We start from the raw sequence: 21,622 nt of genomic DNA on the forward strand, positions 1-21,622 counted from the left end.
CTGGAGTTCTGAGACCTGTCGACAGTCGATCGCAGCGCAAAACATTCGCTTTTACAGATGCACAGATATATATATATATATATGTATGTATGTATCTTTGCCTGCATATTCGGCAATCCCCGTTTGTTCGTTGGCTTTAACTGATTTGTTGTGCACACCTGCCGTTTGTCTGAATTGCTGTCTGCCCACTTATTCAGGTAGTCGTCTGATCCTTTTTGTCTATATACATATATGTATGTACTCTGCTGTACCTCTATTAATCTTAATATATATATATATATATATATATATATATCCTGTTTAATGGCTGTTGTGTGTAGGCTCTTTAGATGCATGCCATAGATTGCAAAAGAAACCAGATAGACTTGCACTTGTCATCCTCATCCTGGTCCTCATCATCATCTTCAGCGTCATCTTCATGTCACAATAATTGTCATAAATTATTTGACTACCTGCTACCGATCGCCCGGCACCAAATTGAAATTGAAACTGTGACTGCGACTTTGTCTCTGACTCCTCTGTTCTTTTGAACAATTCTTTCATTTTCGCATTCTTTTCTTTCGCACAATGTGTTAATTGCATTGTCCTTGCCTCTTTGGTTTTTTTTTTTACTTTCTACCTGGCGACAACAATTTCAAGGTGTAAATGCAATTAATTATGCCTTTGTTTTCGCCTTTCTTTCTATATATGCATATATATATTTTTTTTGACAGTGTATAGCTATCGATTAGAGCATGACTTACATATTTTAGCAGGTTCCTCAATTGCAGTCATTAGCTGATGAAGACTGCCGGAACACTTTGGCAAACAGAATTTCCTTCATTAAAACGAATCAACTTCGAAAAACTAAACTTTCAAACAGCGCCGCCTGAAGGACCATCTGCCATGCTTCAGCGGGTGGAATGGTGGGGAGAGTGGATGGGTGGTGGGCATTGCATTTTCATCTCAGTAGATTTATATAAAAATTACAATTGTGTACACGGCCACTTCAACTTGAACTGCCATCTCTGTCGTTGCTGCCAGCGTTGCCAACACCGCTCTGCAGTTAGAGCCAATTCTCCTTCTTACCACTGTCTCCACTGTCTCCCCTCCTCCTGTTCTTATGCTTCTACCTCCGGTGCGCTCATCTGCTGCCTGAACTTGGCAGTGTTATTCCAACGCCGTCGCATTGTTTGACAGCCCCGCACTGCGAGTGGAGCTAGATAAAAACTTTTTTGACTGTGCATACATAAGTGCAGAAAGGGAGCAAGAGAGTGAGAGAGTGAGAGAGAGAGAGAGAGAGAGAGAGAGAGAGAGAGTTTGATGGGGAGAAAATCGAAGTAAATGAAACAAAACCAAAACCAAAACGAAACTAAACCAAAAATCGATAAGAATAACAAGCAAGAATTTTAGCTAAACATTTGGCTAAGCCGATAATTAAATACTCTGAAATAGTTTGATTAGATCATAATGAAAAAAGTTTCTAAATTTTTGGAAAACATAAATTACTTTTCAAATACTTGCCTAAAAAGTTGGTCTGTTTTCAAATGCCTCTCTTTTCATAAAAGAAAAGTTTTAACATTTACTATTTAAAACTGTTAGTGGTGTATTTTTGTTAGACTAGTCGAAACTAAAGATATTAAAATTAGGACAAAGCACTTTATATATGCTTAGAGTTTTTGAATGCTTTTCAAAATTAATTTAAATTCTTTTGTTAAAAACTTCAAAACTCCTGACAATTTGCTAACTCCCCGATCAGTAAAAAATTGCCAGCACTTTGCTGACGTCGTAGACAGTTGTCAAGAGCTGGTGGTGTGTCGGATTCTGAAAAGTGTGGGAGATGTGTTCAATGGGCGACGGGGAGACGACAGGGGCAAGTGAGCTACGGTACCGGTACGTCATTTTGCCAATAAATGGATTGACTGAGACTGTGCAGTGGAACATTCGCTTCCTCAACTTTCAGCAATGTTCGACAGACGCTGAAATGTACGTGCTCAGTTATGGACTGGCCCAGAGGGGACAGCCAGAGCGACTGGGATGGCAGTAGATTCCCAAGATAGATATGGGGATGCTGGCAAAGGTAATGGCAGTTTAAATCGATGCGATAAATGCGTAGTGGTTGCGTCAGCCCCACTGCAATATATATGAAATATCAGGTTGAGGCTGTGTGATGGAATAGCCAAAGGATGTAAGGCCAGATCAAAACTCGACAGGCATTTGAATACATTTCCGAATTCAAGTGCAAATGAGAAAAAGCACAGAAGGCCTGCGGTGCTCTGGTATATGTACTGTGTGTGTGTGTGTGTGTGTGTGTCTTGCTTTACAGACCGTTAGATATTTATCATTTTTGCACTTGGCTCGAGTGACAAACGAGCCACAAAATGGTGCGACTGTGAGCCGAAATACTGAAACCGAAAAATGACTCAAATGGCAAAGGACAGCAACAGGAGCAGGAGCATCACTGCCCGAGGATGTTCGAGGACAGCCCGCAAGTCAATTACAATTTGTAATGGCCAACACTCTGCCATGAAGTTGTCAAAAAGTCACCTTTCTTTGTTGGGGCCACATACGAGGCTCAGAACTCATCATTAACAATCATTTGGCCTCATTGTGGTTATCAGTAGCTCCAATGCCTATCTGTGCGCATGTATCTAGATACCTGTATGCCTGTGACAGTTGGCTGTGCTTCTATCTATATGTGTCAGTTCGTGTACTAAATAACTCACACATCATGACAGTTGTGTCTGTTCACCTCCTCCCCACCAACCTATTTAATTCACATTACTGAGTAGCCGTTGAAGTTGCCTTAAACACATTTTTTTTTTAGTTCTTTGTTTATTTCTCTATGGCCAGTCCCGCCTTCACACAAAAGTTTTTCAAAATCGTATTTTTTTTTTGTGTGTGTGTTGTCGTCTGTGGCGTAATTTATGTTTTCTCTGCCGTAGACCGTTGCTCTTGTTTATCTGTATCTTCGTATGCCCCACTCTCCTACTGTATACACTCCCGAAAGTCATTCCACTCTGTCTCTTGCAACCCAATAGGAAAATGTTTTCATAATCATAAATCATATAGTACTTATCAACATAGAAGGAAAAGTTTTATGGCTTGCATTTTTATGGTTCATTGACTATCTGAATTGAGCATTGAATCGAGGTTTTCCTATAAAACTTGCGGTAAGAGCTCTGTTAATGTAAATAACTTAGGTGGCCTTAGTGTTGTTTAAAAAAAAAAAAAGATTTATATCCGTATAAAATAACCATATCTTAAATTTTATGATTTATAAATAACCAACTTATTAGGAACTAAATCATAGAGTTGAATTCGATAATTTATAGATATCGAAAGCGGGTAACAAATGGAATGTTGAAGTCAGTAGTCTCATGTAATCTTATCGTTAAATTATAAAATCAATATTTGGAATTATTTGCAGAGTTTTTTTATTAGGTGTTTAATTTACATTTATTTAAATCATCGCTAGTTTATAGTTAAGTCATCATAATAAGCTTACACGATTTTTCTTAGTGTTTAAATCTCTTACTAAGTCGGTAGTTGACTTTTATAAAAAAAATAATAATAAATACAAATAATGTATTTATGTATAAATAATTATGATATTTTCTTTGTTATTTATATAAATCAAATAAAACTTTCTAGGACCATCTCGATAAAATTATTATGGCTTCAACATTTTTTTAAAATATGAAATAATAATTATAATTTGTGTCACCAATAAAACATAAACATATCAAACCTAAAAATCAATCGCAGAGCATTTAAGTTTCGACTTGAAAATGATCTATTAAATTCCTATTAGCCGTTTTGTGTTTCGACTTTAGATTAAAGTCTCGTTTATCAGATGTTTTTAAGTCGCCGCTTTTGCTGTCCGGGTTTTCAGTCTTTCACTCTTCCTCTGTCCACCCTCCTTAGTTGCTTTTATGTTAGTGAATGCAACTTATCCCCCGGTTGTGCGGCTGCTTCATCAGTTGACACGTTCCCCTTTAGCTGGTCTCTCGACACGGCTCATTTGCTTAGGCTTTAAGTTTTGCGTTGCCTGATTAAATGGCCCAGATTCCTTTTGGCCGAGTATCTTGGCTTTGCCTGTGCCAGATCTTAATGAGCAGCTGCAGCTAGCGACAGAATGCGAACGGGACACTGAGCCACTTCCGTCACCAGTCGGCGATGGCCAGGCTACAGTTTTTATGCGGCCATGATTAATCTCAACACTTTCCGACCCATTAATTTCATGGTGTCCAGCAGCAAACCCCCTTATACCCCATATCCCACTCATAAGTTGCTTGTAACGTGTGATAAAACAAAATGACAGCCCAACTACGCACTTAGGATTGAGTCGAGTACTTTAGCCTTCGGGTTGGGGCTTGTGGCTTGTGGTTTGGGGTTGTGCATCTCGTTCATTTCACATTGTTCAGCCGTCTCATCAATGGCTGCTTGTTGGGGTTGTTCCTGGCTTCAGTCACCTGTCGAGGCTTCAATATGCTTCGTCGCCTTTCACTCGGCCTCTGCCTCAGCCTCAGTTTCAGTTTCAGCACCAGCTCTTCAGTCTCTTAATGTGCGCTTGATGTGTGCAACTGAAGCACCTAGAGGGTTAGTAGCTACCCTCTTCTGTACACCTCTGCAACTGTCCTATGAATGGAAAAGAGGTGTTTAAGTAACAAATAGCAGATACCACTGAGGTTTATGTTGCTGATTGCATTGTCTTGATGGGTAATCACTTCTGGTTACTAATAAGTAAAGGCGTAACTTCTATTCTACAAAACGTTTGTAACAAGGCGGGGTAATGGGATATATATAAAATAACAGGATGCTAAATACGCTATATTTGTAGCATAGACATAATTGCATACAGATTTGAATTGATTATATATACACTTAATTGTCCTAAGTAAAATCAACAGTAAAAATGTTCTTAAAATCAGAAAATCTTTCAATTAACTATTTTTCAGAAACGCACATCATCTTGAAAATTACAAAAATATTTTTGTTTTTAGAAATAATTTCTTAGCTTTGTTAGCTGACATTGTTTCGACAGTCTTTGACATTCTCAATAGCTTAACCAAATTGCTGTTTATAATTTAAATTTAAAGCTTTAAAATATAAATTGTCCGAAAATAATTCATGTTTAGTTATTAGGAGCACATAAATATTTGTTTAAATTCTACAAATACCGTCAACTAAAAGTAACAATAGAATATGATATATTTATTTTTCACGTGAAAAATAAAATATTTGAAAATGAAAAAATTATTATGAATACAAAATTCTATTCTATTTTGTAAAAGCTTAAACCATCGATTGAGGCATTTGTATTATTTTGAATTTAAAATAATTTTACATATATGCATGTGTAACTGAAATGATGTTTTTATTTATTTTGATGACTTGTATTACGACAACAACATGCACATAAGACAAGACATAATTGAAAGCAAAGACAAGCTCACAGAGATTATTAACTTTCCATCATGGAAAGCATGCAATAGAGTATATATTATATATAAGGGTATATTATGCCGCTGTCCTGTAATTTTATCTGTTGCTGCATTACAACTGTCATTGACAGTCTTTTCAGCCATATGAGCAATGCTTGCCATAAAATGGCTAAAAATATAGCCACTAGTTGGAAGTGGTAATGTCCAAGCTGAGACTGGGGCGAAAAAGGGCCAGTGGGCCAGAGTTGGCATAGAATTACATTTTGAGGCGTTGGCATAGCAACACCCTAATCTATTTACAAGCTGTCGTTAAAGGCAAACCTGAAATTGAACTTTTTGGCCAGATGAAACGTATTTATTTTCCAACTGCTCTATTGCGATTGCTTTTGCTATTGCCTTGTCCTTCGGCGCACAGGATACGAAATTACATTTGTACCTTTAATTTATTGATGTTTCGAATGCGTTTCGGGGTGTGTCGAACACATGCGTCCACATTTTCTGCCACACAGCAACGGTGGTTGCAAGCTGAACGGGGGCAGGGATGGGGGTGTTAAAAGGTGCAAAAGGTGTGTTGTTGTTTGGGTCACCTTGATCCTGTGTATGTTTGGCCGCTTTTGCCGCCTTTTTGCCAGAGGGGTCAGTTAAAAGCTTCATTTCCTTCACGTTCCGTATGAGGCGTGAAAATTGCCAACTAATAGAATAGAGGCAAAGAAGGGTTGTGTCCTTAATGATACCTCATGTGTGGCACACACGTGATGGAATGTTACAGATTTGTTGTGGGCCAGGTGTTGTCCCAAAAAGAAGCATAAACAACAAATAAAAAAAAAACAAACAAATTTCGCATTTCATTTCTTTAAACATTCGAAAGCCTTGCACGTCCATTAATTTAGCTATGTGCCTCTTGCAACATTGTAATCCCTGCAAGATTTTTCAGACAAATTTCCTTGTGGTGCTACATTTTCTTTTGTTTTCCTGTTGGCCCATCTCACCTCGTGGCAAAGTTTAAGCGCCCATAAATTATAAACTGACTGCGGAATTCGACTTTTTGGCCCGCTCGTTGGCTCGTTAACTTTGAAAACAAAATCCTCGCTTCAAGTTGGTCTGGCTGGCATGTCCCTTGCATATGCCATGCCCCTGGCTATTTACCTACCCGGGGACAGTCAATCTGTGCTGCAGAAGAGCTGCTGCTGCTGCTGCAGTCGGGACAAACTTAGTGCGACGACCGGCGCCAGACAACAAAGACGGAGTGCAAATTTATCATTTGCCTGCATTAAGCACGAGAGTGCACCAGAGAACATGTAAAAAAGAAAATTACGAAAGCCAGTAACAAGAACCGGTTCTGTCTGGAATTCGTCCTGACGCTATAACTATAAAAGACAAATCCTCTTTGACTTGCCTGCCAGCAATGAGTTGTAAAGTGTGTGAATGTGTTGACAAAAATTTGCGTGCAAGCCAATAAAAAGTCGAGACATGAACCGACGCTTACGCGTTCTTACTCTTACTCTGCCATAAGCAAACATTTTCTAAAATTTAACATTTTTATCTTAATTGTAGGTCTATAACAGGTGTCTCAAATTATATATTTAAAAAACTGGTTGCTAGACTTAGCACACAAGTGAAAAATCTAGTCATCAAATATAAAGAACTATGGATTGATGCATTACGCATTGATTATTTTTAAATAAATTATTTTAATTTACAAATAATTGTAAACAATTATTGGATTTATCATAGATCAATCGTATAAATAACAAATACTCTTTAAATTCATTATCAGAGCTTATGCATATGCATATTTAAAACAGACGTCATTATTAGTCTCTGTTAGCAAGTGCAGCCACAGACACGGACAACAAAATATAATTTCGCACGGCTCCGTCTCCATTATTCTCTCTCACACCACACACAAATACCATAGCCATAACACACACAGACAACAGTCACGCAGAACAGTCCTCGCATGGCTTGGAAAATGCTAATGTTTTTGCAACAGTTTTTGTTGTGGCAACAGAATGAGTTAGTAGCATCGGACTTAGGTGAGTTCCGGTGAATGTCTCTCGCTCCTTTGGCTGCTTTTATTCCATTGTTTTTGTTATTCCACGCTTGATTTTTGCTTTGGTTTTTACAATAATTTATTATTTTTCATTTTCCTCATAAATGAAACAGAAGCAAAATGCGATGGCTTGGGTTGTGTTTTGTGTACTTCAGTCGACTACTGTTTAATGGCAGTACAATTTAAAGCATGCAGCCAGACGCTGAGGCAATCAAAATGCTGAAAATTGTGCCAGTAGCAAATATATATTTTGATTTTGATATATGGATTGCTGTGAAATGGAAAGCACTTTGTGCTGCTTACTCCTTTGACAATTGTTTAGCTGGGCTAAATATAAACAAGATTTCCTTATTTATTTCCATTTGCCTAAAAATTTTGGGATAGCTTCAAACCCTTTTTTTTTTGCACAAATGCTGCGTTTTTCACATTATTTTATTTTTTTTCCATCTCGTATTTCCTTTTGTTGTGTTGGGCACAAAACATAAAATTCGTTTGTCGCAGCTTCCGTTTTTTTTTTTTACTCTTACTCTTTCTTGGTGTGTTGTTTTCTTTGTTTGTTGCAGCAGCGCTGGCGGCCGTTGAACAGTTTGACAATCACTACGACGCCTCGATTTCCCCTGCCCGCGGCTCACAAAACTTTTTCCCCCTTTTGCAAATGAGATTTCGTTCAGTTGCCGTGATAAATTGTTGATAGCTTTGAATGTGTTTACATTGATGCCTGCTAGGAATGTGATGCGGAAATAAAGGAACTTCTTGAGTCTGGGGCACATTTTCTTTATGTGTGTGTACGGGTGTGCGGGTGTGTGTGTGGCTGGGAGTTTTCTTGTGGTGTCTGGAATTTTGCTTGCAAGGAAATTTTTGCTATGGAATTTATTTTGCTGGCAGAGTTTAACGCTCTTGCGAAACATTTCTGCCTTTTAATCCTTAAATGCAATGACCTTAATTCAAACATTATGCACAAGAATCTGTTAAGAGTTAAAAACCTTAAAAAACCTTTCTAAATACTTTTGATGAAAGCAGTTTATGAAATGTCAAATAAAGGAGAAATAAGGCAAATTATGCGCATTATATATAAACTGAAATCTGTTTTGAGTTTATGGATGCTGATGTAAATCATAGTGCAGATGAAGTGCAGTTTTTATTTTGTATTTATGTATTTAACTGAATTTCTTACAAAAACTGGTTCTAAAGGTCACTGTTGTAAACTAAGCTTAATTTGAGATTTTATTTATACATATACCTATAATTATGTGAAAAGTAAGTACCTGAAAAGCATATAAATTGTGTACTAAAGACATTATTTTCAAATTGAAAACTTAATTATGGTGCACATTTTTATGTGCCTATTAACCATTATGTTGATTGCTCGGAAGTTAAATTAAATTATATTTGATTTTGATTTTATTTTTATGCAATTACGTTTTTAATTTATTTTATCGACTTGTCAACGAACTTTTAAAGTTGTGACAATGTCATTTAAATTACCTGGCAATCTATGTACATTAGTATTAATATATCATATTATTATCACATGACAGAGTGGCTGCTAACTTCAGAAGAAATATATTTAAATTCAAGTTTAATTTCAACTATCATGAATGGTACTTTCCACATTTTAATGATAACCAATTTACAAGTTCAGATTGCTAATTAAACAAGTGTGCAGTATTTTGAAAAATTAACGGATTCGAGTACACGCTTAAAGTGTAATTAAAATGATGATAATTATGCGAGCAACTCTTAAATGTTAATGGGAAAATAGGGAAAATGTAAATGAATAGTGGTCAGTCAGTGGAAATAATTCTTGTAATTATGCGCTTGTATTACGGCTTGTATGACGGCCGCAACAACTACAACAGCAGCGACTAAAATGAAACAGCATTAAAATAAAATCAACTTGAATCCAATTAAAAGTTAAACGCTGCAACGTGCTAGCCAAAAAGTCGAGATGGTGCAACTTGAAATGTTAAATTTTTGCCAGCTTGCCTGCGCCCTGCAAGTGTGGTCAAATTCCCCTTTCTAACGGGTTATGAAGCATATTATAAATAACAGGCAAACACGCAAACCAGTTTGTGCAAGTTTATTTACCAGGTGGGATATTTTTTGGCCCTAGCTACTAAACGAGATAACGACGCCGCCGTTAGTCTCGAATCCTTGCGTGCCAAGCTCGGCCGGGACAGAAAAAGCCAACGAATAGCAAACTTTCCAACAAGACGCAATAATAACAACAACAAAAGCAATAATAAGAGGAAGAAGCAGAAGCGGAACACAAGTTTGATTAAGTTTCTTTGCCTTTGGCTTGCTTAAAGTTGCAATGTGCGATGGAAGCCAGCGAATTAACTAAGCCCAAACTTCTGTCAGGCCAAAAGACTTTGAATAACGTGCTTTGGTTAACTGAAACTGAAGACGCTTCAAAGTATGCTATACAAAAATATATAAATCTATATATATAAGAAGGCACGTGCGTTTTGAATACAATGGCAGCAGTGCCTGAAGTGCTTTTTCTGTGCAGGACACCAACAAATTGTGGTCAGGTGGGCAACGCCTTTATGATTATTGTCTTAAAATTAATCAATGTGTGCGTGTGCGTGTCTGCAACGGAACAACTTTAGAGCCTAATAGATTCCCGGCACAGAACCAAGCAAAAGCCATCTTTCCCCCTCAAAAACGGCTAAGAAATTAATCGACTTTGAAGTTCTGAAAGTTTCTGAAAGTTTATGTGTGCTTGAAATTAATTAGATTACCGGGCAATATTTGTGGCAGGCCAAAAACTTGAACATATTTTGGCATCTTTAAGTTAACCTCTGAATTGTAGCTTTGAGTGGGAAACGCGGAGCTTTAATTTCACACCTGACGTTAAGGAACTGCCTGGATTTACAATTTGTTGACTTGCACAACTTCAAAAGGCCACCAAGGATGGCATCTTTTGTTGCTGTTCCTGTCGTTGATGATGTCGTTGGTCTGAAGTCTTATAATCTCAGCATATGCTACACCTTATGCAATCTCGCATAATAATGGTGGTGACAGCTGGCGATTATTGTTCTTGTTTTTGTTGGTGTCACTGTTATTTCTATGGCAGCCACAAGATCAAGTTTTTGCCATGCTTTCGCTTAAGTTGATGACATTCTTTGTTAAACTTAGGCATCTGTCACTTACATGTACCTAACTTGCTTCCGCCTAGCTTTTTATAACAAACTGTTTGTTTTTCAACGCTATTAAATTCCACTCTGAAAGATATATCATTTTATTTGTCTTCTTGAAAATTAACACTCTATTAAATAAAACCATGTTGCTCTAATTGTATAACGAATTAAAAGAATAATTATGGATTTCGAATTAAAAAAATAAAAATATCTTATCTCTGTTATTCTTAAAGATTTTTAAGCGGAAGGCAACGAATCTCTTGGTAACAAACGGCATACAACGAAAAATGTAGCTTTGCTTGTGAAAAAGCGGTGTGAGCGGTGGTAATGGCAAAATTGTATTCTGCATCTTAAACACGTTTCATACATCATAATCAAATAATTAAAAGTTTCCTAAAGTTCTTAGGAAATTCATCTGAAGTTAAGTCTTATGTTTCAGATGTTCTTATCGTGAACATAGGCGCCTATGTAAAGTTCGGTGTACGTGATGGGTGGAGGGGAGTGGGGCAGTGATAAGGGGATTTTTATACATTCTGAATTGAGATGAACAAACAACAATTTAATAATTTAAAAGAATAATTGTATTGTATATCAAAATTATATTGTGAAAATATACCCATTTCGCAAAAGATAATTGTGATTATACTTTGCCTATGCAGCAAAATTATTTTTAACAATTATAAGCTTTTAGCAAATATTTCAAAATTGATATTGAATTACCAACTATTGACTATTTTTATTATAAAAATATGAAATCAAGTTATCACAGATTTCAAGTCAAGTTGTAGTAAAAAGTGGACAAAATATATTATCTTTTATACGTAATATTCGATTATCAGCATTATTGATCGACAATTGTGAAGCTTATAATGGGTATTGTGGATAAGTGGATTGAAATGGTGCAGAAGTGTCAGTATTTGCCGGAAAATGAATTGCGTAAGCTGTGCGAAATGATATCCGACATACTTCTGGAAGAGAGTAATGTGCAGCCAGTTAGCACAACTGTCACAGTTTGCGGTGGTATACATGGACAATTCTACGATTTGCGAAATCTGTTTAGCACCGGCGGCGATGTGCCCAACACTAACTATATATTCATGGGCGATTTTGTGGATCGTGGTTACTATAGTTTGGAAACCTTTACACTATTGATGGCTCTTAAGGCACGCTATCCCAGTCGAATAACGCTGCTGCGTGGCAATCACGAGACACGGCAGATCACCAAAGTGTAGGGCTTCTTTGACGAATGCTTCAGTAAGTATGGCAATTCAAATGGTTGGAAATATTGCTGTAAAGTATTCGATCTGCTCACCATTGCTGCAGTCATCGACGAACAGGTGCTCTGTGTGCACGGCGGACTCAGTCCGAAGATTGTGACCCTGAAGCAAGTACGCACCATCGATCGCAATTCTGAAATACCCTGTAAGGGTGCTTTTTGTGACCTGGTCTGGTCCGATCCAGAGAATATTGAGGCTTGGGATCAGAGTCCACGCGGCGCCGGCTGGTTATTTGGTCGCAAGGTGACAAACGATTTTATGGCCATCAATAAGCTCAGTCTTATCTGTCGTGTCCATCAGCTGGTCGATGAGGGACTCAAGTATATGTTCCGTGTGGTCTGCACCCAACTATTGTTAACGTTGCGGCAATGTGGCCGCCATACTGAGCTTTCGAACCGTTCAGGAGCATGTTAAGCATATCTGTCTAGCGATGCCAGACGACGAGCGTGTCATACCTAAACAAAATGTCACGCCCTACTTTCTATAATTGCCAACAGTTTGATCAGGCATCCCCTATAATCCCAAAATATAAAGTACCCCAAATACACACACATTGAGAAATCTTGTCCCAAACACATGTAACAAATGAAATCACAATATTTATTGAGTTTCAAGCATTTGTTCGACCCACTTGAATTGATTCCTTAAACCCTTCTGCACCCTAAAAAACCAAAGAAATAAATATACTAGCATATAAACAAATCGACGGCAGCCCTACACAGTTCATCATACATAAGTGTTTAAGTGTGTGTTGCTTTAAATTAAAAAAAAAAACAGGAATTCTATCTATATCTAGAAAGTGATAGCAAAAACCACTTGAACGAGCACATTGATTTCCTATATTCATGTCAGTAATTATTCAATTATTTATTTTCAACAATTTTATCTGTTCTAATCAAGTTGCTAATAAATAGCATATGGACAATCTGTTGAAATTGCAGTTGAGGTATGAAAATAATCAATTATCAGTTTAATTGTTTGTTACCGAGTTAGTTTAGGAAAATTTAGCTGTTTAATATTTGTATATCTAATTTTTATGTACATAGAATTGAGTTCAATATTTTTGGAGTTTCCAATCGGTCTCGAGTTTGAAGACCGTAAGACTTAATTGCAAAATAATGAAATAAATATAAATCAATAAACTATATTTAAAATACACAAATTAAGTCAGCTTCTTACCATTTAACAGCTGTTGGACAAGTTCAAATGAATATGTTGTACATTTGCCTTATTTCCTGTGAAGGGTATTAATTTGTGGAAACCCGCAGTTAACAACTGCTTTTACAGACAAAATGAAACAAAAATGGATGGCTTTCGATAAAAATTGATGTTTATTTTCAGTTGATTAGAGCTCAGAACAAAGCAAACAGTATTCAATACCAGCTATTTTACTCACTTGTTTTCACTTTTGGTTTGCCAGACACGAGGGTTACCAGGGGCATGTCAAATGTCAACCGCCATTTTATACCATTTTAAATGGGGGCCAAAAGAGGATGAAAAATAAAATGTTGAAACAAATTGAACAGCATTTTTCAGCTGTCAGCAGTTTAACTTGATGAAACAGGCAGCCCAAGTGGCTCCCAGTCGCAAGCGTCTGACACTAACCACCACCCAGCACCCACCACCAGAGTGACTGACACAGAGAGCCGTTTTTGCAACGCTTCATTTGGCAGCATCGTCTATAATATGTACAAAAGTATACAATGTGAAGAGGACTGCTTTTTATGTCGATTTCATAAAGTTTTTGATTTAGCGCCTTGGTCCATAAATTGTAACCAGCGTATTCCTCCTAATGGCAGCCTTAAGTGTCCTCCGTGTCCACCATTTTGTGAGCATTAGCTCCGTCATTATTATTTGTGTGTTTCCATTTCCTTCTTCCACTTATTGTTCTGATTATGATGCCATTTTTGACACTAGAAAAGGTCAATAAATATAATGGACACAGGCGTTAAATGGAAGCTCCCAGTCGAGGCTGCTTTGAGATATCGGCTGATGTTTAGCATTTTAATTGGGTTCAATCATTCGGTCTCTATGTATTTTTTATTTGTAAATTCCAGTTGAGTTTGATAAATGTATATACATATATATATATATATATATATATATATATATATATATATATATATATATATATATATTGTAATAAATTTTAATATATTTTAACCTCTGCCTCTTTTATTTTCAGTATATCATAAAATTGCATTGCTGATTGATCAATTCATGTGCTACGGTATGTTTGAAATTTTAAATCTAAATTATTTTAAATACATTTTTTAATGGCTACGATTGTAAGTGAATTCGTTAATGGCAGGTTAATTAGTCAACTACTCATGTCATGTCGTATATTTCATTTATTATTAAATATGGGAATTGGCTAAGTTTAATGGCATACAATTTCAGATACCATAATTTATGGTTGTCAACACCATTAATTTTCAAGTGATATGCATTATAAGATTAATTATTGAGAATTTAATAGATGTAGGTTATTCGATATAATGCGAGTTTTAATTAATTATCGACATTTTGTATTGTGGTGCAATTTATAGAACAGTAATAATGTTCCAAACTTGCTCTTTTTTTGCATATATTTTTGATATATTTTCTTATTTTCATATATATGCTGCTGATTATAACATACTAATATTTTGTAAGGAAACATATTATTTTTGCTCTCCAGAATGGAATCCGATAATTATATAAAATCAATTTGGAAGTTCAAAAACTTGCATTCCTCGTCTGCCTTTTTGGCAATCGTAGTTTTTGATTAGTTTCCGTGCCGTGTTAAGAATACAAAAGCGTTCCCTAATCCAGTTAAATTAAACATTATTATTGATTATAAGTCATACATTGTAAGTCTCTGCCAAATACTGTGATAAAATAAAATAGAATGTTATTTCATGTTACTAAACGTAAACGCAAAGTTTAAATTGAGTGAAAATAACAACAATAACCACAGACAATGGAGCTAAGTGACATAAGAGCGCAAAATGGCTAAATTGCTAAAAAAAAAAACAACAAAAGCAAACAAAATGGCTGCCGACGCCATTTTATTTTATTTTAATTCAAAGTCTGTTGTGGACTTGCTGTGTGAGTGTTGGTTTTTAGTTGAAGTGCTCCAGATTAAATGCAGTTTGTTGAACTTTCCCAGTACAATTTGTATTACTAATGCGAACGGCAAACTACAGCCAGCGAAGAGATTCAAGCTTGAAGCGAGCCAATGAATCGAATGATTTGGCCAGTTGAAATGAGGCAGCAGTAGTGGAAGTAGCAATGGCAGAAGAAGTTGCCCCCAGATGCCAACAATATTTCACTTTTGGATAGCTAAAGAATGATCTGAGTATCAGCAGGAAGTTAGTCAGTAGCGGAGAATAAGACCTACAGCAAATGGATTAAATATGCAATACGAGTCCGAATTCCAGTCCGAGTAGGAAGTTGAGTCGTGGCAATAGCAGAGCAGGTTCAGACTTCAAGCGGAATTCATGTTGTCAACAACAAGAACAACTAAGACAACAACAGCAGCCAACAATCTGCAGTAAAATCTTGCCTGAAATGCGCTCATGTGTAAAAATGCCATTGTTTTGTATTCGGCCGTAAACAAAACGGGGAACCGAACGGAATACAAGAAATACTTCTTTCCTGTGTTTTAAAAACTAGGCGAAAAGGTAAAAATCTTTTAACAAAAGTGAAAAGCAACAAGAAACAACGCCTACTAACACTTGGTGAACACTCTTAGCTGGTAGATCCTTACATCTCCATTTTTTTATTTGTGTTTTCTTCGCTTGCTCTCATACAAGCTGCTAAAGTGCTATTGGGTTTCTGGGTCTGCTGCTTTTTGCCGTCGCACATATACAGTCCGTAAAAATTTGTTGCTTTTAAAATGAAGACCAACGCAACTAGCAAAAGAAAAACGTAGCAAGACGAATGTGGCACAAGTAAGTGAATATGTTATAGTTTAATGTTTGATTCACTTTATGTTACTCTAAATATTCTGAGCAAGATATAAAATAATTGCTATTATTATTATTGAAGTACATTTAACATAGCTAAAATATATATGTACTGTATATTAGAGTCTGAAAGTAATATGAAATATTCGTTTAGCATTCAAAAATGAAATATTTTGATACATTATTATTTCCATTAGATGATTACAATTCCCTTAAAATGAATGACTTGAAATCGTGTTTAAGATTTAAACAATATTTTCAGTAAGTGCTACAATTGACTTAGATTATGTGCCACAATATAAATCCAAAGTTTATATTAAATATACATACTTTGCATTACAATACAAATATGAACTATGATTTTTCGTTGATATTAGCAGAAAACTTGAATCCCCCTTTTCTTGTCTGCAGGGCATTTAAAGTTGGTTTTTGTAATTCCAATGTAAAAACTTTTCTAAGGCTTGGCCAGGCTTGGCTGTCGGGGCCGTAGGGGCGCTGCAATAACAAGTCATAAAATATACAGCATAACAAAAGCAAACAGACGAACTACAGGGAAGACAGTGTAGTGACAGTGGAGACATGGACAGCAGATGGTACAGTTGAGTGCACAAACTGCCCACAAAATGGTTGACGTCTCTTTTTGTTGTACATTGCAGTGTTTGTTGTTGCTGCCATCGTTGTTATTGCTGTTGCTCGTTTCCTGTTTCATAGCAGTTGAATATTTGGCATGTGTCACCACAGCAAAAGCAAACCAAAATCTTCGCACTACAATTGAATAGAGTAAAAGCAAAACCTTTCGAGCTCTCGACAAATGGAAATGCATTTTCACAAATTCCATTTATGTGAAAGCGAATCCTTTGAAAACCAACCAGTTGCCAGCTTCAACAATGCTAACCATTAATAATACAAAATGCCTGCACAAATTGAGCATCGCAAAGTTGTTCCTGTTTGCAACGAAGTCATAAACTGGCATATAAATTATTACCTCCCCCAAAAAAAATCTGTATACACAGCACAGTTTATAAAACATAACAAATTTATAAGGCAAGAACAAAAAACTATTTCAAACTTTTCGACAAACTGAACCGTAAAACTAAATAAATATAACGTACATTTGTGGAATCAAAGGAGAACTGCAAATAGAATTAAAGAATCAGATACACTTAAATAATTAAGTAGAATAAGATTATAATATTTTACAATAACTTTATATTTTAGACGCTTTTATGAACATGAAGCTAGATGGGTCTGTTGTAAGATAGATAAGTATCTACGAGAATTAAGTCAGTGAAGAATTGATTTTGAGCTACATAAATATTAATTATAATTTTGAAAAAAAAAGAATATATATATAATATTATATATATTAATATTAAAATAAACACGACTGCGGTTCTAAATAGTAAGATTGAGTTTAGCATTTCTCATTGCTCCTTCCTGACATTTAAATTGATTGGAGCCTTTAATGTTGTTGCTGATGTCGGCTGAACAATGGCAGCACACTTACCATTTGTCTGATTAATTGCCATTCATGAATCACTCAAATGGTTTTTAACCTTTTTCACCTGCTGACAGTCCTGATTTCAGTGGGATCGATAAGAATGAATTTGTGTATTGACTTTAACCTTTGCCCATATGCATACAAACATATATATAGTATTTATATTTCTTATTTGCTGTAAATATATCTATAGATTTTTTGTCGTTTTCCTTATAATTTGCTTTATTCTCGTTTGCTACTGCTGCTCCATATGGCAGCAAATAAATATTTCATATGTTCAGCTCAATATGGCGACTGTCGTGCCGCCATTTTGCCATTCGCCATATTTCATTTCCGCTTGGCGTTGGCTTTGTTTGTTTGCCTTTTTGCTGCTGCTGTTATAAATGCCATTGTTATTGCTGTTGTTGTTGCTTGTGCTGCAAAGCTCAATTATTTATGCATGTCACGTCATTTTCGACTAACCAACAACAACAACTAAAACAAGATTCTGAGTTGGGTAGAAGAAATTTGCGCAGAAATTCAAATGACACTACCAAAGCTTTGGCAACTTATTTTATTTTATTTTTTATTATTATTTTTTTTTTTGTTTGCCAAACATTTTTGCAGCTGCTCTAATTCTTGGGGAGGCATGGCACAGAGGTAGGCGCTGCTTATTAGATTGCCGTTATGCGCAAGTATGCGTCTGTGTGTGTTGTATGAGTAATGCTTTTAGTTAGATTTATGAGCATGAGTCGCAGTCTACAGCTGAGGCGTTCATGGTGGGCGGGGCATTTCCACACGTGCATGTGTTGATGGCAATTGGATTGTAATTTTTGTACATGACATTTTCATTTTTATATTGTATTTTGTGCGACTTTTTCATTGGGCTTGAGCAAGTTACTCACTTTATTTGTTGAAGCTGTACACAAAGGAATATCAGTTGGTCAGCAAGTCAATCAGGGCAGGCTGTCAGTCAGCCATCAATCACTTGAAATTGTTATATTTTAAATTAAAATCAAAAGTTTTCACTCATATTAAGTATACGCCTTCGCAGTGGCTCTTCTCAACGTTTTTTTTTTGTCACACACGCACAGAGCACATTAAACAAATACATAGAATTTAAGAAAAATTAATTCAACACGCGCACAACAATAAATTTGTACAAAACACAAAAAAAAGTAAATAAATAAAGTGAAGCCCATGCGGTATTGACTTCAATGAAGCGTTAAATTGAATTGTTGTCGCTGTTGTACCCACGTTTAATGCTCTGCTGTTTATTTTTGCTGAACCCATCTCTACTCAGTAACCGCACCCAGTTTCAGTTTTTATGTAAAAGTCTATCATGTTATTATTATTATTATTATTATTATTATTATTATATTATTTGCAATTTGGCAAGCAGTGCGTCGGCAGTCAAAGTTGAAGAAGACGCTACGTTTTATAGCCATGCAAATGGAAATCCGAACCCCTGTCTTGGGGCCCTCCGGACAAGGGAGTGGAGGAGATGAATATGTTCATTGTAATCAAGTCATAAATTGCTCAATGCGTTAGGCCGGAACTTAAGCGACGTTCAACCCGTTGCCTAACAACAAAATGGAGCTATTTTCTAAGAAGCACGTGCCAAGAACACACACACACACACACCGACGTACCCAAACGCTCAAACAAGAACTTAAATACACAAACATATATTGTGTAACCTAAAGATGCAGCAGAATATCCTTCGTTTGGCTTTCAATAAGAAGGGATTAAGTTTTAAAGTAATCTACAAACGAGAAGAAGTTGCTCGCTCTTTCGTTATACATATGTATCTCTTTCTCTGTGTGTGTGTGTCTCAAAATCCAATAAAAAGCACAGATCTTATATCTATATATATACATATATATATATATTCGTTGGCAAACACACTTTAAGCCCGCCTGCCCACTTCTGGGCTGTGCGTTCTGGCGATAAGTGTTATTTTCAACTGCCAGCTGTGATTCCCCAAAAAAGTTTCATGTTACCATAACGACATGGGCCGCATCTATCTAACCTCACCACCCTCCACCCTCAGCACCACCAGCATCCATTTTCAGTGTAACCTGCGTCTCTTCTTGTTACTTTCTGTGTGTGTCCCAATGGGTGGTGCTGTGCTAGTGTGTGGGCGCTTGAGTGTATAAGTGTGGACTATAAATTTACTTATCACAATGGGCCACCGATAAGACGCTAAAATTAGTCTGCCTTAAGCGTCTGCACTTGGAATGCTCCTATATAAGCACTTTTTATTATTATTATATATTTTTTTCATAAACTCTTCCAGCAAAAACTTTTAGCATCAAACAAAAAACTTTGCTCGGGCGCATTTTCAATCACATTTCTTTTCTTCTTTTTGGTTGAAGAAAATTATGTGCTACATGAGGGGAAAAACTCATGACTCATTCAGTTCGTATCAACGTTAACGGCACTTAACTTTCGCACTTTCAAAAGGATGTTTGCAGTCGCCGCGCATATGGTTGAGTTTAAGATTTAGCTTCATCTAATTTTCATAAGGCCAAGTGGAATTTGTACTCAAGAAATTGACTGGAGCCGACGCCTCAAGTGGCGGGACCAGCGAAGCGGCAATTCGGAAGGGGCCCTTTAAATTATGCCACAGAACCTCAACGTTAAGTGAATCAAGTGAATTTCTTACGCTTGCGGGTTTCTCCATTTCGAGCATATCATAAGCAGCACAATTTCAATGAGCAATATGCATATTAGGTTATCCATGGGAAAGGGCATAATTGAGCTGCTTTCCGGGTAGTTGTTAATTCACATCTCCTATATTTGATAATTGCTCTTTTAACATTTTTACATTTTTTATTAATTGAATTTTTCTTATAACATATTCCAAGTTTGGAATTTTCGAATTGACACTTTCAATTCATTTCTTTAATTAAAAGCTTGGTTGTCTTTCAAATTAAATACTTAATACTTGTTCTGTTTATATTTTCAAATGTATTATTTGTTACTTATGACTTCATTACTTATTTATTTAGTTATTAATGATTTTGTTCTTTATTAATAACTTTAGTAAATGTTTTTTTTTTTTTTAAATTTGTATTATTTAGGACAAGAACACTCCCCCTCTGAGTAAGTGCATTTTTATGTACTTTAGTATTCGTTCAATATGTTCTTTTATAATTCATCCCCTAATCATCACTCCTTTTTCCATTTCTAAATTTTATTTTAATTTCTCGAAAATTAGATTTCATTTCTGACTCTACAGATTATTCCTCACTTATCTAAAGTCTATTTACATTCTCTACTCTAATCTTTCATAGTTCTAGCCTTTCACTTTCACTTTCCCCTCCTTACGTCATTTTCATTTTTGTCTATCTCCCTCTTCCTCGCCCATTCGATGGGTAAGATATGCGAAAAGCATTATGGAAACTAATTATGCGAACAATATTATGAATGGCAAACTTATTTTTTAACTTTTCCAAGTAAATTTATGTAAAACTAATTTGAAGTTTACGCAGTTGCTTTTTTTTCATACGCATAATTTTTTTTTTGCTGTTGTAGGTTTCCGTGCTTGTTTCGCTCTTCTAGAATTTTAATTAAAGTTCGCGTCACTTCGTCGTTTCGCATCTCTTTCTCCATCAGCGACAGCAAAAGCGCCAGCTGTCAACTTGGTTTGTCCGGACTCAAGACTCTAGAGTCCGGTCTCCGGAGTCGTCTAATGGAGGTGCGTGTTTCTGTAACCGTAACTTGGCCGCGCGACGCTGTCAACATTTGTTGAACACAAAATTTCAGTTTAGCATTTTACGCTTGATGCATTGCCTAATGGTTAGCTCTGGAGGGTTTGATGTGCGGAGGCGTCGGGTTGGTAAAATGTTGGCCAAATGAATAATTCATTTTTATCCACAATTTAGTCGAGCGTCACCATGTTTTAATATGCAGTTGCCCCCTACCTTTTTTGGCTGCTTACCTGTCAACTATTCAATTCGTATCGTAAACTTAATTACAAGCCATGCTTGCTTTGTGGAGGGTTTTTTTTTCAATGCAAATTGTCAATAGTTTTCTTTAGTTTGTCTTTGACTTCTTTTTTCAGAATGGTTTTTTTTAATTTTATTTTTTTTTATTTACTTGTTCTTTTGCTTGTTGGCAAAGTTAAAAGCCAAACAACTTCATTCATATGCATAAACTGCAATCAAAAAGTTTGCCTTGCCTGCGTGGCAGTAAGGCAGTAAGCAACTACCCCGTTGGCAAAAGTATTTTCCATTTTTAATAATAGTGGCTTATATGGGCGTTTTACCAGACAGACAGCCCAGCATC

General features: G+C 36.2%; 1 protein-coding gene and 1 pseudogene across 1 annotated transcript in view; both read left to right on the plus strand.

Annotated features, from left to right (window-relative positions):
* The window catches only part of LOC6568202 (protein tincar), a 68,298-nt gene that overhangs the window by 15,355 nt on the left and 31,321 nt on the right, over positions 1 to 21,622 (plus strand). Inside the window, exon 3 of the mRNA XM_043214771.1 lies at positions 14,085 to 14,129. The gene's annotated coding sequence lies outside the window, so the exon portion shown is untranslated. The remainder of the gene's footprint in view (positions 1 to 14,084; positions 14,130 to 21,622) is intronic.
* LOC6568204 lies at positions 11,492 to 12,466 on the plus strand (annotated as a pseudogene).

Source organism: Drosophila grimshawi, unplaced genomic scaffold, assembly GCF_018153295.1.
Source record: "Drosophila grimshawi isolate 15287-2541.00 unplaced genomic scaffold, ASM1815329v1 contig_311, whole genome shotgun sequence".
Taxonomy (NCBI): Eukaryota; Metazoa; Arthropoda; class Insecta; order Diptera; family Drosophilidae; genus Drosophila; species Drosophila grimshawi.